Below are 15267 nucleotides of genomic sequence, written 5' to 3'. Positions count from 1 at the left end.
TAACTCGATAAAAAACAAATGTTGAGTTGTTAGATTAAATGTTGATAAATAATGGAGCAAAAACTGTTCAATACACACTCGCAAAACAAAGCTGTAATCGGTGCTTATCCTGAAAATGGAAGTAAAACCTCATTTTATTAGGCTTTGTACTAAATTAGGAGTGCTTTATAGAATAATTTGATACGCAACTCTTCAAAATACAATCCAGAATTCTATCTACAGCTGCTCCACCATTGAGCCGTTAATTATAAAAAGTTTTTTTTTTCAATTTCTAGTGAAAAATTGGTTTTTCTCTGTATTTGCCTTTAAAAGACATTAAAAAAGTTTTCATCGATTTTTATGTAGCAATTTGGTCCCTGATTGAGCAAAATTTGGGATTTTCTGCTGAGAGATAAAATATCAACGATAATGGGGACAAAAATATATAATTTCAAAACTCTTTGGCCATGATTCGAAAAAGTCTGAATGGTTCTTAAAGATGCTACGAGAAACTTGAACTACAATTCGAAGAGTTTATGGGCTACAGAAATTATAGCAAAAGAGAAGGAGGAGGAGAAGGAGCAGGCTTATGAATTACCAGTCACATCCTGAACTGCAGAGCAACCGTACGAAATCCTTATATCTGAACCGTTTGGAATAAAAATTTTTGCCTGAAAAATTCATGTCCATAGCATTCTAAATGACAACTACAACCGTTATCTCCAGTATAATTGTAGTCGTAAAGCGTAAAGAACTATCTGGATAAGTTTTTTGCCATGATGAAATAATTCGGTGTCAAGTGACATCAAGCAATCGCATATACAAGTACTTTTTATGTATGGCGCCAATAGTTGTATTTCCCTCAAAATTAATTGCTACAGTCATCATTCATCCGGTAATATATTGGTTGTTTTCCAACAGTATTACATTTTCCTGGTCATCAAGGTCTAAAGTACGATTAATGTTCCATTTCCTTAGAAGCTGCACGTGGCAAATAATTTACATACATACATTCGAGCTAGCTCTCTCAACTGTTTCGAATGAACTCTCTGCATAAGCTATCTCTCTGATAGGGGCTGGAGCGTTTTCTGGAATTAGATTAACTATCTGAAGTATAAAAAAAACGAATAATTCGACAGCGAAGTAGCCTAGGACTAACCCATTCACCTGGAGGCCACTGGTTCGGATTGCGTTGGAGTGGTTTTTTTTACCACCATGGGCATATTTATTTGCAAATGTCTACCTCTTTAATTGTTAAAAACAACTAAATTCTCTCAATTTGCAAGTATAAAGAAGTCATATATTAATAAAAACATTAATTAGTAAGAACAATGCTGATTCAATTGTTTCGTTTTACTCACTTTAATTCAGGTACATGAGTATTCATATTTTGTACTGCTATCTATTACTTTTTTAATTTTCAATTATTTTTTCAATGTTTTTTTGGAGTAATGAGCTTAATAATATGTTGTTAGTGATAGTTCATGCCGGCCTATATTACTTGGGGATTTTTTTCGTGTCTAACAATCGATTGGCTTAATGAATGAATAAGTTAAAATTCAGTTCACTGCAAAACATTTCATGAACATTAATAAAAGAAGTGATAGGTATCCTTAAGTATTATTGTCACTACCGCTGAAATTGATCGCGATTCACAGTGAGTTTGAAGCTTTTATATGCGCTGTGTGCGGATACATTCTTGAAAATACAAAGGAACAAATGACCATTTAATTCAGGTTTATGGACCAAGAGGACAATAATAATGGTGGTATATTATGTCCCAAAGGAGTGTACGAAGTACGAACTTCATATACCCTTGACCCTTTTAGATGGAAGTAGGCCAATGCCGACGCTGTACTAAGTTATGCATCGCCCACGCACATTGGTCCAAAAAATCCTTCCACAACCGACTTACTCAGCCACCGTCGGATTTCACAATCATCCTCACTAGCCAGTAGCTTTCCACCATAAACAATTCGCATTAATTACGGATTCGCTTCTATTCTCGGTGAACAGCAATGCACTTGAAAATTTGGCATTTACGGCGTCGTATGACGAGGAAATGACAACACAAGTATTACGTTTGACGTGAGGCCTCTTGAGTAATTGTATTTTCTTCTCGGGAACCGACAACGGATCCCACCTACGGAAGAAGAGCCCGAGGCAAAAAAGGTACGTATGGCATGGAGAGGCTTCTAGTTAAAAGGTAAAAAAACAGTTGGCTTTTATTTCATCAAGTGGTGAATGCACGTCAAGACGAGTCATTGGCTTCAGTGATAATGGAGCTGGCCGCGAGTAAAAAACCGCAAAACGAGCTATGACGTCAAAACTTAATTAATGCGTCAGGTGGAAAATTCGTGTGAATATTAAATGCCCATTTAATGCAATTCAATCATACTCTAACCTCATGTCGACGGATTAACCCAGCACTTAGACGCAGTCTGTGGCTAGACTCTTTCTCATTGAGCTTATAGGAACATAAAAAGATGATGAGGTTTTGCAACCAATCTGGAAAGCTAAAAACGTTTTCATTGCCCAAGAGTAAGTATTACTGATAACTGTCTTCCATTTTGGAAGTAAGGAAATAAAACTTTGTAAGGTTCACTGTTATTTAATTATGGGCACGACCCGGGTTTCGTAACTTGGTTACATCGTAAGGTGACTGATCTTGCATGCATCATACATTTATAGATATATCATCATACATTTATTTACATATACATACATGTATAAATGTATGATGCATGCAAGATCAGTCACCTGACGATGTTACCAAATTACGAAACCAGGGTCGTGCCCATAATTAAATAACAGTGAGCCTTACAAAGTTTTATCTCCTTACTTCCAATATGGAGAGGTTTCACAAAGTAAAGCCTGAAGTTATTAATTAAGCTGTCTTCCACTTGGAATGGTGGACATGTAACTCCAGACTCTTGCTTTTATTTCAATTTAATTTATTTTCACAATTCAATAAACTTTTCCCGTGCTAATACCCTCACGTATCTTTTTCCTATTCCTAAATTTCCTCTTCCTCCTTCTTCTCCTACTTTTCTCAACATTTCCCTTACCTCCCGCGTCAAAACATCTACAAACATTCAATAATCCAACCAAGAAAAAAATATTAAGTATCCAAAAATTACAGAAAACATAGAAAAATTTAAAATTATATTTAAAAACCTAGACGTGGTGCGATAATATTTCCTTCTTGGGTATCTTTTGGAAGAGTTACTTCGTGAATAAGATCATTACTTTCGGAATCGTAGTGTTTTTTTACACTAAATATATGAAAAAATAGCTGGACCTTTCGTTGCTCAAAAATTGACGCAATAATACGTTTGAATACATCTCCTGAAAAATCTGCAAATGATAATACTGTTTTTGATGAGGCAATTAGAATGAGGCAGAAAAGAGCCCGTCTAAATTTCGACAAAATTTTGAGCAAGGTAGACTACAAGCAAAGACTTATTGACTGTATTTCCTTAATGGAATTGAAAGAAAGTCACAATTTTCCTCAGCATGGCTGGTTTATTGATTCCAATTCAAGCACACTTTTTCCATGAGGCATAAAAAATTCAAGATGGAGGTTAAAGACGAAACAAAAATGATGTAGATAAAATATTATTTGCGTTACTAATATCTGCCAACTGAAATCAATGTTTTTCACAATATTTTCTATTTCTTATCCCTTGATATTAGTTCCGATGAGCCATTATTTTTCGTAAACCATGTCTAACTAACTATTCTTAATACGATACTATGTGAAGAGTATGTATATTTATGCATGCATAGTTATTGGTATAGATTATAACCTCGAGATAAGATTCAGAGACCAGAGTTTCAACACATGATGCGGACATTGCTCCTTCACTCTTCAATTGTTTGCATAACTGACCTTAGATAAAGAATTCATTGTTTCGCCAGTTGAGCGGCCGTGTCTATATCAAAGATCTAAATAAGATTTGCTTAAGCAGAAGGAGAGGCCATTTTGGAGGTATCACGTCATTTTTTGCGATATTTTTGATGAATCAAAACTATGTACGTAATGGGAAATCTAAGGAATGGAGGCAAAGAGTCAGTGAAATTTCTTAAACTTCTCGTTAGACATTTCAAACAATCAGCTGCTTATGTATAAAACCATGGAGATATTTTTAAGCTTTGATCATTAAAAATTTGAATCATACTGCCTTATCGAAAACTAAAATACAATGTTAAAAAACATTCATTATTTTACTTATATGTAAGATATGTAAGTAACATGTGTTTTCAAGAATACCCTCACCAAGTGAAAGTGATGTCTGAAATCGACAGGAGTATTTCCATAGGGTATGTTCCGTGAACACCTTCGGTAGAAGTTGTGAAAATGATAAAAAAAAACGTCACTTGACTGACATAATTAAAACTTAAATGAGAACTCTATTCTCTCCGTAGCCTTTTATGTCCTGATCGGGCCTGATCCGAGGCCCTACAGCGCGGCCTTCGGGCGAGTATCCCTTTCCCAACCTAAGAGTAAGGGTCAAATTTTAATGGCAAGTAACTATTTGCTCTAGATCTTATTCCATCCCATTATTATTGCCGGAAGACATTGTCCTTAATCCGTCTTTGAATTTAACATATCCAAACCAAGAAAGGTGTTGAATTTTCCTTCTCTCACAAAATTTCTAAGTATATTAAGAAAAGTGAGACCTTTCAATGCAAAACGAAAGTCTATTTTTCTTTAAATATTGGTAATCATAAATTGGTTTAGTTTTACTGTCAGCTCAAGCAGTTTGTTCTAGGGTTCAGGTTTGAATCATACTGCCTTATCGAAAACTAAAATACAATGTTAAAAAAAATATTCATTATTTTACTTACTTATATGTAAGTAAGATGTGTTTTCAAGAATACTCTCACCAAGTGAAAGTGATGTCTGAAATTGACAGGAGTATTTCCATAGGATAATAGGAGTCATAATGATATAGACTCATTATGTGCCCTTGATGTGTTTTTGTCCTGGGTTTGAGCTTTGGAAATACGAGCATGAATTGGAGTTTTTTGAGCGAACAAGGTCATTGCATAAAATATGCTGGTAATCGTATCTTAAATTCATAGAAACAAACAGGTAGCGAGATATATGTCCTTCATAGGCAAGCGATCTCTCTGAGAAAATAGCGTACAATGACGTAGTTAGACGGAATAGTTTATTTGGAAATGATGTGGCCTCTTTCATAACTAGGCGAGGTCGAGTCCTTTCTCTTTTTATCCATTGCGCGCTGAACTATTATGACTTCATCATATCTGGCTGATCTTATTGTATTCCGTTGAAAATTTCGAGTGCGTGGTGGAGGGGCAGAAGGAGAAGGAGCCGGTACAATGTGAAAAAAGAGAGCTATATTTGAAATAAATATTGAGGGCTATATTGAGGTAGAAAAGATATTAGAAAATCGAGAATACCGTAAAAAGGGGGCAGATGCGAATTGAATGATATGAGATATAAATCGTAAAAAAATTGAGCAATGCAATCGTTCAATAAAATAACTCAAGTTGTCTCAACATTTTGTTTACGTAAATCTATCGAGGTAACTGAAATCTTTCGCTAATTCTTCGACTCTAATACTGAAAAAAATCGTTATTTTCCGCATATTACAAACTTAATTCCTTCGTATTTCAAATGTGTTCCACAATTTAACGGTTGATTTTTATACCTTAATTCGCTTGAAATGTCATCCAGATTAACATCTTAAACTACCAAATATGCGAATAAAGAACTGTGAATCGGGTAGAGTCAATAAGAGATTGAAATTCGACGACAGTTAGCATTTGATGTTCTGCAAGTGGAAAACAGAGTTTGTTTGGCCTTATTCATTCACGTAAACTTTACTTTTACTAAATGAAAATTTTTGATGCTTGAAAAAAATAGCGTGCATTTCATCTTCATCTAAATACTACCCCGCAAGCTACCTATAAGGCGTGTGGCAGGTGGTGTTAGGACATCAGTCATTTACACATAAAAAGGAAATGACGATTAGCATTTAATATCCATAAGAATAAACTAAAATGGTAAACTTCCACACAAATTTGTTTATTTAAGTACCGACCCGGTTTTGACACGTAGAGTCATTATCAAGGTACCATTTGACCTTCCTCGTTCTATGTATACCGTCCAGCAAGAGAAGGGTGGGGTGGAAAGGATGGAAAAAGGGAGGGGGGAGACAGTTTGACTAAAAAGGTGGGTAATAGGGAAGGTCTTTGAAGGGGGGGGGGGGGGTCGAGGGATAACGCAAAGGCAGTGAATGGGGAAGGTAAGAAGAGAAGTCATAGCAACCAGGAAAGGAGCGGGTGTTGGTGAAGGTCGGAAATTAATAACATCTATGTATTCATAATAATAATAATCTTTATTTGCCTGAAAGACAATTATATGCAATACATAAATTGTATAAGGCACGTCAAAAACACAGGTTGGGTACAAATAAAAGATATAAGGCACAAACAGCAAAGTGAGGTGAGCATATATAATATTACTGTGACAGGTACTCTGATATAGAGTAAAAGCAGCCTGAAAGTAAAAAGTCTTTCAGCTTGTTTTTAAATACCCCTTGACTCATGGGATCTTTTAGCTCCATAGGGAGCTTATTGTACAAAAGTAGACTCATAAATTGTTCACCACAGGCAGCACTTTTAGTCCGTACATAGGGGACATGCAAATCTTTGTGCTGCCTCGTATAATGAGTGTGAATGCTGGCGTTTGGGACAAAGTCTTGGAAGTTAGTCTTTACTTTGAGAAGTATGGTGAATATATAAAGACAGGGCACAGGTAATATTCGTAGATCTTTAAACAATGGCCGACAGGGTGTCCGATAAGGTTTGTTGGACAATAAGCGTACCACTCTTTTTTGAATTTTGAATATGGTAACGGCATGTGGAGATCATAGAGCGGGGAGGAATGTTCAGCGTCAAAAGAGGCGATTGGGTAGAATATACTTCATCGTTACAAAATTGATGCGGGCTGTTGGCAATTTCAAATTTCTCGTAAAAGTCCAGCTTTTGCCCTTTGTCTATGCTATGTAAAATATCAAAATCAAAGTTACTAACATGTTTACAATAGTTCAAATATTTAGCAAAACATAGTTTTTCATCTTTATCGATAAAACTTTTCCTGTGTTCAATCACTCGATCTTTAAATCTCCTCCCAGTCTGTCCTACATATGGAATTCTAAAATTTTCCATCCCCTGAGATGTCGAGGATAAAATATCAAAAATGTAAATCAGTTTTAGAAGACGTGCAAGGAAGGTTAAATATATATTATTCCATATTTCCACTAAAACGTTCCAGAATTAACCAGAGATTTTACATTTTTGGTAGAGGTAAGCGACAAGCTAAGAACTTATCACAATACATTTATTTATACGGATTTTTTAATTTATATTGAAATTAAAGGTGGATTTGTAAGTAAAGTTAATTAATTAATTTTATTGATTTTAGCTCTAAAATATGCATTTAGAGGGAAATGAGGTAGGTTAAGATGTATGGATAAAGATCCGAAGTGGCCTATTAATAGCATTAGACTTCCGAGACAGCGTAGCCTTCCATCTCATCTTGTGGATGATGTATTTTAACTGAAGTTTACTACATTTCGAACGAAAGGAGAGACTGCGAATCATTTGCAAAATCTCCGCCACCGCAGTGATTCCAGCTCGGGCCCTTGGGTTGGGAAGATTAGCCACTAAAATTACCTCAATTTCATATTTTACTTATCCAATGAATTAAAAGATCCCTCAAAATAATTTAATATTGATTGAATATGCGAATAATTATTCCATATTTATCCCTCAATTTCTGTCTTGCTTTGATAGTGGTGCAGTTTCACCCCATCACATGTGAAAAAGTTCCGTGAATTCTTCAACCGTTACTGTTCCTCTCACCCATATCACTTACGCTATGAAGAGCAGCAATTTTTGGGACGATAATATTGCGTTAGACTTGAAATCTTCACGTGGGAATTGGGTAAACGGAGGTCGCAAGATAATGAGAAAATTTGATGCGAACTATTTTTCACTTTCATGGGTAGGTTAATCCTAACGGTGGAATGGATAAAAAGAGGAGGATAAAAGAAAGATAACCCAACAGATTTATTTAAGGCAACGTTTTACATCCCCTCATATACTTGAACCTACACTGAACGCCCCCCAATTCAAATTATGTTGCTTTCAGTACATGCTGCTAGATATATACTTCAAAATTTCAGAAACTTTCGCTATTCGTCGTGGAACGGATTTTATTGTATCATGTGGCAAGCGCAGAGCAGTTTGCGGGCCTTCAATGCTGGTAAGATGAGTTCGACAGCAATAGGGTAGTTTCCTTCATCAAAGAAAACGAAAGGCATTGATTGCGATTCGTTACCCCCCATTTCATTCGTTACCCCAGATTTCTCTAATAGATGTTGGAGAAATCTAATTTATAAAGACACTCTGAAAATCTTCTTGGGTTAGTGCTTCATTGGAAGCATGGAGCTTTCATTTCTATTTCATCCATTTAGTAGTTGTAAATTATCACCAAATCATAGCACACTTAATAATTTCGTCACTCTAGTGTCTAGGAGAAACTTATTCTAGAGCGTGACGTCACCGGCGGATATTTGAACTTTTTTTTTGTCGCTGCTGACCTCATCTCTCGCCCGCGTCGAGGGAGATTACCAAACGATGAGTGAGGAAAAAAGTCAATTTACACCAATTTTAGCCGCAGCAAAGACTATTCACTTATGCACGCGAGGTTACAAGGGTAGGTAGAAGTGGGAGGAAAGAAATGAAATCGCATTTATATGGGATTATACTCAAGGACTGACTTGAAACAGAAAAAAGCACTCTCTTCTGTTAAAGTCGGCCTTATTTTCCATGGACTTCGTTTAGAATTTTGAGAGCTAAATAACAGACTTCAGCCCCAACATCAATACTTCGTGAATTATAATAGGATATTTTCCTTCATCAAAGAAAACGAAAGGCATTGATTGCGATTCGTTACCCCCCATTAGTGTATTCATAATACACAAATTATTTGGTTTTAGAAATCCCGGTTTAGACGAATGGCAATGGTCATTTTTATCCTCATTTGAAAAAGGCCAGATTGGCGCCCATGCGATTCCACTCCACGTGACGTCACAGGGACCTAGTTTCTATACGAGTAGATAGGAGTTTTACATCGTCTGAGATTACCAATGCATGCATTAGGCACAGAGCTCAGGGAAAAATCTCTTAATAATCACCTATTAAAACTGGATAAGGTCGGAAAGTTTTCTTCGTTTGATAAGGCATTAATAATCCTTATTTAAGCCAAGCGCTATCAGCTAGCAGGGTAATCTGCTACCTGCTAGCATCCTGCGTCGTATCAGCGCTCAAAGCCTCGCCCCAAGGCCACCTCACATGCGGCAGCGGGAACCAGAATGACGTCACACGGAGTTTTCCCAGCATTCATATTTAGCCGTCGCGTTTTCGCGCGCTGGAAAATTTTCACTTTTCATTTAATCGCGAAAAATAGATATCGTCATTTAAAAATCTAAAAGATTGAAATACGTATTTCAGAAGCAATTATCTTTCAATTTAGGCATTTTAAAAAATTAAAGGAAACCACCCTATTGTATGGTATGCTTTGAAGCTTTAAACGGCATACATGAAAGTGTTTGATGAATTTCGCACCCTGTCACGAAGTGACTGAAAAAAATTCAAATCATTTTATGCCACGATATACGGTTTCATCGCCTCATTTGAAAACACTCTTTCGCATTTTATGCACATACGCCTATGCTTTTTCGTAGATGACTTCTTTTTTGATTAGTCGGTTCCTGTCATATTTTTCTTATACAAAACTTAAATTAAAGAGCATTAAATTTTGTTAAAATTAAATTAAAAATTTATTAAAAATATAGAATACGGGTATGCGTTAAAGATAAAACGTGGATTCCATTTGTAACTGTTTGCTTTTCATAATTAAATTACTGAAAAACATACAAAAACATCAAAACGAAATATTTATGCTCTCGTGGAATAATTTCAAAAATATATAAACAAGACCTAATTAATGTATTTTTTTAGAATAAGCATCGTGGCATAGAACTGGATTTTTAGCCTCGTTTTATTGATCTTGAACGGTAGTAGTATTATATCGGGTATACGGAAAATATTAACTAAGTTTATTTATCTTACATGGGTATTGTAAATAACAAAAGGATATGGAATATGTTTAACACGCGAACGGAAATTTCGGAAATTTCGGCGAAAGTGCGAAAACTCGCACTGTCGCCGTGCATAATAGGGAAACCATATAACTCAGATGCCAAAGTAAGCTCCTCGTGAATGCAATTTATAATACTGATATAGTCAGTTGAAGGTGAGTAACATTTATTTGGCATTTATTCTATCGGCACGAATCATATAATTTCATGCCATTCCCTAAGTTGTACGAGGGTGGTTTGAAAATTGATCCGAATCACCACGAGTTGTCAGCGCTAGAGCAACGAACTTTTCACGTGATATTCATAGGACTGTTCGCTGTAAACGCATGCCACGTCAATGCTCGTGGAAAAGAACTGTGTCGGTGACGTGACTTTTTTGTTGTTCCCGCATAGTGATTTGCGAAGATGGAAAAATCGAGATTCGTGCAGTGATTAAGTACTTCGTAAAGATAGGTATGAAAGCAAAGGATATTCATGCCGATTCCCAGAATACACTTGGAGACTCTGCTCCTTAATAGTTAACCGTTGCCAAGAGGAAAAATGAATTTAAATGTGGTCGGGAGAGCTTAGTTGATGGTCCGCGCAAAGGTCGGCCAAGGAGTATCACAACTCCAGAAATCATTGCAAAAGTGCACAAAATGGCAATGGAGGATCGCCGATTGAAAGTGGGTGAAATTGCTCTTGCTTGCCAGATGTCATATAAAAGGGTATATTATATTTTAACGGAAAAATTATAAATGAAAAAATTAACTGCAAGATGAGTGCCGCGACTCTTGACGCTGGATCAAAAACGCATGAGAATGGACATATCGGAACAATGTTTGACCCGTTTAAGGGAAAACGAACAAGTTTTTTTGCACTAGTTTGTGACCAAAGATGAACATTGGGTCCATTACTATTCCTCAGAGACAAAACACAGCCAAAGCTGTTGAAACATGATGATTATCCACCTCCAAAGAAAGTAAAGACAATTCTTTCGACTGGAAAGGCCATGGCATCGGTATTCTGGGATGTGAAGGGGATTCTGTTTAGAGATTGCCTTCCCACTAGGCAAACAATTAATAGAGAATACTATGCTTACATTTTGGACTAATTGCAACAAAATATACGCGAAATAAGGCCAGGTTTGGCAAGGAAGAAAGTCATCTCTCATCAATACAATGCGCGCCTGCACATATGTGCTGTCGCCATGGCAAAATAACACAAACTATGGTATTAATTGTTGCCACTTCTGCTTTATTCCCCTGATGTGCCTCCGTCAGATTTCCATCTCTTCCCAAAACTTAAATTTTTTATGGTGGACCTGGTGGATAAAATGATTACCTTCAAATGAAGAACTGATAGCCGGAGTTGACAACTATTTTTCAGGCCTAGAGAAATCTCATTTTCTAGATGGGATCAAGGTACTAGAATATCGTTGGACCAAATATACTAATCTACAAGGAGATTATATAGAAAATAAAATAAGTTTCAGTGATGTGAGAACATTTTTTCTATTCCATTCCGAGAACTTTTCAAACCACCCTCGTATTAATAAGATAGGCAATTCAAGGGTCTGTTGCGGTGAAATTAGCTTTGCTTTAACTTTTGGTTACTACTTTTATGTAGGCACTTGGGATCAAATAAAGTTTATCCCATGGCAAGGCCAAATTTTCATTTGATGACATATTGTCAAGAGGAATTTTTTGAATAATTATGATAACTACTCATTACATTCTTTTCATTCCAGGAATTAATGTGAACATTAACATTGGTCGAAAAAAGCTGCGCTCCAATGAAATGAAAAACCGTGGCTTATATCGTACCGGGAATTAATTGGATTGATATTCAGCTGGCGAAGGGGATATGTATTCGTGCAGATATACGAAGTATTAGAGTAAAGTCCTCGTTTTTAAACAATCCATTACTATTTCATGGTAACATGAACAATATATTGGCCGTTTATTTTTGTAATATAATTTGCTGCCATAAAATGATGCAAAATATTTTATAATAGTATCTACCACAACAAGATAATATGATGCTATGAATGAAAATAACCTTTCCAATCAGCCTTGAGAATATCATTGGAACGGACTTGTTTGGAAAATGATTATTCAGGTAAATATTTGATGCAAAATCACCGATTTTAAACATCAGAAGACTTGATTCCTCTCCGTTTCATTACTCTTCAACTAACACCCATTTTGTAGACACTCAACCTTTATTCCAAAGCACTCAGTGTCGTAAATTTGTGCCAACGAGAGCCAAAATATTATTAAACCCGTTAAAAAGCTTTCTTATTTTATTTTCACGCTACGTTCTTTTCACGCCGGTTAGCCCCGACCATGGTTACAAAACGAGGTGTGAACGCAAGTTACTGTTAGGCGTGGTTGGAATTCTGACCACCGTTTTCCGACCATAGTTGGCGGTAGTTTATGCGTGTGTGAACTCAAGTTGGTTAAAAGCTGGTTAGAAAAAGAAGAAGGTGAATCTGCAACGGTGGGATAGGAGGAAAGGAAACAGAAAGTAAAGCATTCGAAGAGGAGACGGCCTATATTGTTGGACAATGTTCGTCAGAATTAATTCTAAGGAAAGTGTTATAGATTAATTTCGTAATTTGTTGTATATTATGAGATTTTAAACCTGATGTAAGTTATGCAATACACCATAGTTCGTAGTGAATTAGCCATTATCTCGCGTTGTATTGGTACAGATATATTGAATAATCTCTATAAATTTTTTGCTAGAATTATGTAAAATGTGAGAAACTACCTTAATTAAAATCCGATGGTCACAATAATTTTAATGTTTTGGTATGAGATCTTTGTCCCAGTTTGAAAAAGATCACTTATGTGCATACTTGAACTAAAGTTCCTCCCATATCAATATAAAATATCAGGCTAACTGCTAGTTAGATATAACTATAGAAAATAAAGTTATAAACGTCGGGTGATACTTCATATCTTCAACAAATACCACGTTTTCTCTCTTATTTCATAAGTTTAATTTCTACAATCAAGTCACATTTCTGCACGTTATTCGTCCACCATTTAATTGAAGTAAAATAGTTTTAATTTACGGCATAGCATCAGATTAGATCATGTCCTTTGTCAAAATCGGAAAACAATACTTGCTATGACTATAGTGCAGCGACAAGTGTATCTCAATCCCAAATCACCACAAGTGTGCCTCAATTGAGGCTTAAGTCTCAAGATTAGGTCCTCTTTTCTTCACCTACATCAATGATTTGTCAAGACATCCGAATCAAGGGCAAGTAGTAGTATATGTTGTTGATATCAACCTAATTATCACTAATGGTGGCTTTAATTCGTATGCAATAGAGCAGTAGAAAAATGCAAACGACGCTATCGATGAAATGATTAGTTGTACGAACACATCTTAATTAACTTCTACGAAGCAAGGAACAATGCTCGATGACGCTGGAATTCAATATTTAATTCATAAGCAGCTCATAATATGCAAGTACGCTGAAAATAATTGCAATTAACACAAGAACTTTTCCCTGCACATTCTCTATTTCCCTCCAACAGGTTATTCGCTCTTGTCAATTCCTTTTTCACTTGGAATTACTTTACCACTCATCAGATTCCGCTAGTGTCTAACCATGGTATATGTGAACGCACGCTGGTTCTGACGTCATCTTACGCTGGTTGAGAATAATGGTGGTGTGAACCACTGGTGGTGGGGCATTAGAGCGAGAAAGTCATTGAAATATTTATCAACTGTTCTCACTTCAAAAACGCAAGGAAACGGATTATATTACTTTTAATGCGGGTAACAATGCAAATTAAAAAAAATAAGCCTGAAAACAGAGACAAAATGAAGTTTACCGAGACTTCGCATTTGTCTCGTTTTCAGAACCCTCCGGCACCCTCCTGCCGTCCACTATAATAGACTCTTCACGCCCCCATATACGAGCACCGCCTTCTAGGGGGCATTATCGCCAAATTTGGGAACCACTCATTTAAGTTATTATCGATTCAAAAGACTTTCAATCATAAAATATACCGGATGGACTCAATAAAGCGGCTTTGTCTCTGGAAAAAGTGCATAAATTGAAAAAATAATCATTTCTGTGTATACTTTAGGGGATGAATTTTGTTATTAGTTGATGAAATGAATCAAAACTCAAATGAAGGAGATGACATTTTGTAAAATTATTTTATTCACGATAAAATTAAAATGATTATTAGCAGAGCTTACAATAAATGAACCAAGTAGAGTGAGGAAGTATTTTAATTTTACGATGAATGAAATACGAGTGGTTCATCTCGAATAAGTATTATAAAAACATGAAAACAAGCATGGGATCTGCCGTTAAATAGTAATTTTGCGTATCGAGGACTCGAATTTTGTATCATATCCCTTGAAAAGAGCTCGGAAACGGTAAAAATCTAATTATTTAAGAGGTGAAATTATTTATTTATTTTTTTTTCAAAAATTAAAAATATCAAATCACCAAGTTTTTCAAAACGTTGAGAAATGTCTCAAAAAAACGTTGAGAAAACGTCTCAAAAAAATGAGAAGAGACTAAAATGTGTAAAACCTTTCGAATATGGCAAATGAAATAATAATCTTTGATAGATTCACTGAAATATACGAGATTATTTATTTTTTGACTTGTATTTGATAAAAGACGACTCGGGTTTCATAAAATAGTTCGTCGTCAGGTCGTAACACATTTACTTTACGACGTAAATATATAGTGAAACTCGGGTTTACTTTTTTAAATATATTAGTGAATCTAACAAAGTTTGTTTCATTTTTCATTCCGAATGAGACAGTGACGTGAGTAGGAAAATGCTTTGAGAAGGGGCCTTCAGGCAACGGGTATCCGGGGAAGAATGACATGTCAGGAAATACATTTAAAATTATTTTCGTACTTAATATTTGGGTTTCATTCGTAATTCTGTGGGGAATCATCACAACAGGAAAAATATTAGTACCTAGTTTTGAACATTTTTAAAAAAATTCTCTGTGGCAAGGCCCGCTTGGGTTAGACAAACTTTCCACCGATTGTTCTATCACATTGTTTGTGTCCGCCGAGAGGTAATGTATGGTGCAGGTGGGGGGAGGGGAACAG

This window comes from Ischnura elegans, chromosome 2 (genome assembly GCF_921293095.1).
Source record: "Ischnura elegans chromosome 2, ioIscEleg1.1, whole genome shotgun sequence".
NCBI classification, from domain to species: domain Eukaryota; kingdom Metazoa; phylum Arthropoda; class Insecta; order Odonata; family Coenagrionidae; genus Ischnura; species Ischnura elegans.
The sequence above is the reverse complement of the archived record's forward strand: the minus strand, read 5'-3'. Positions refer to the sequence as shown.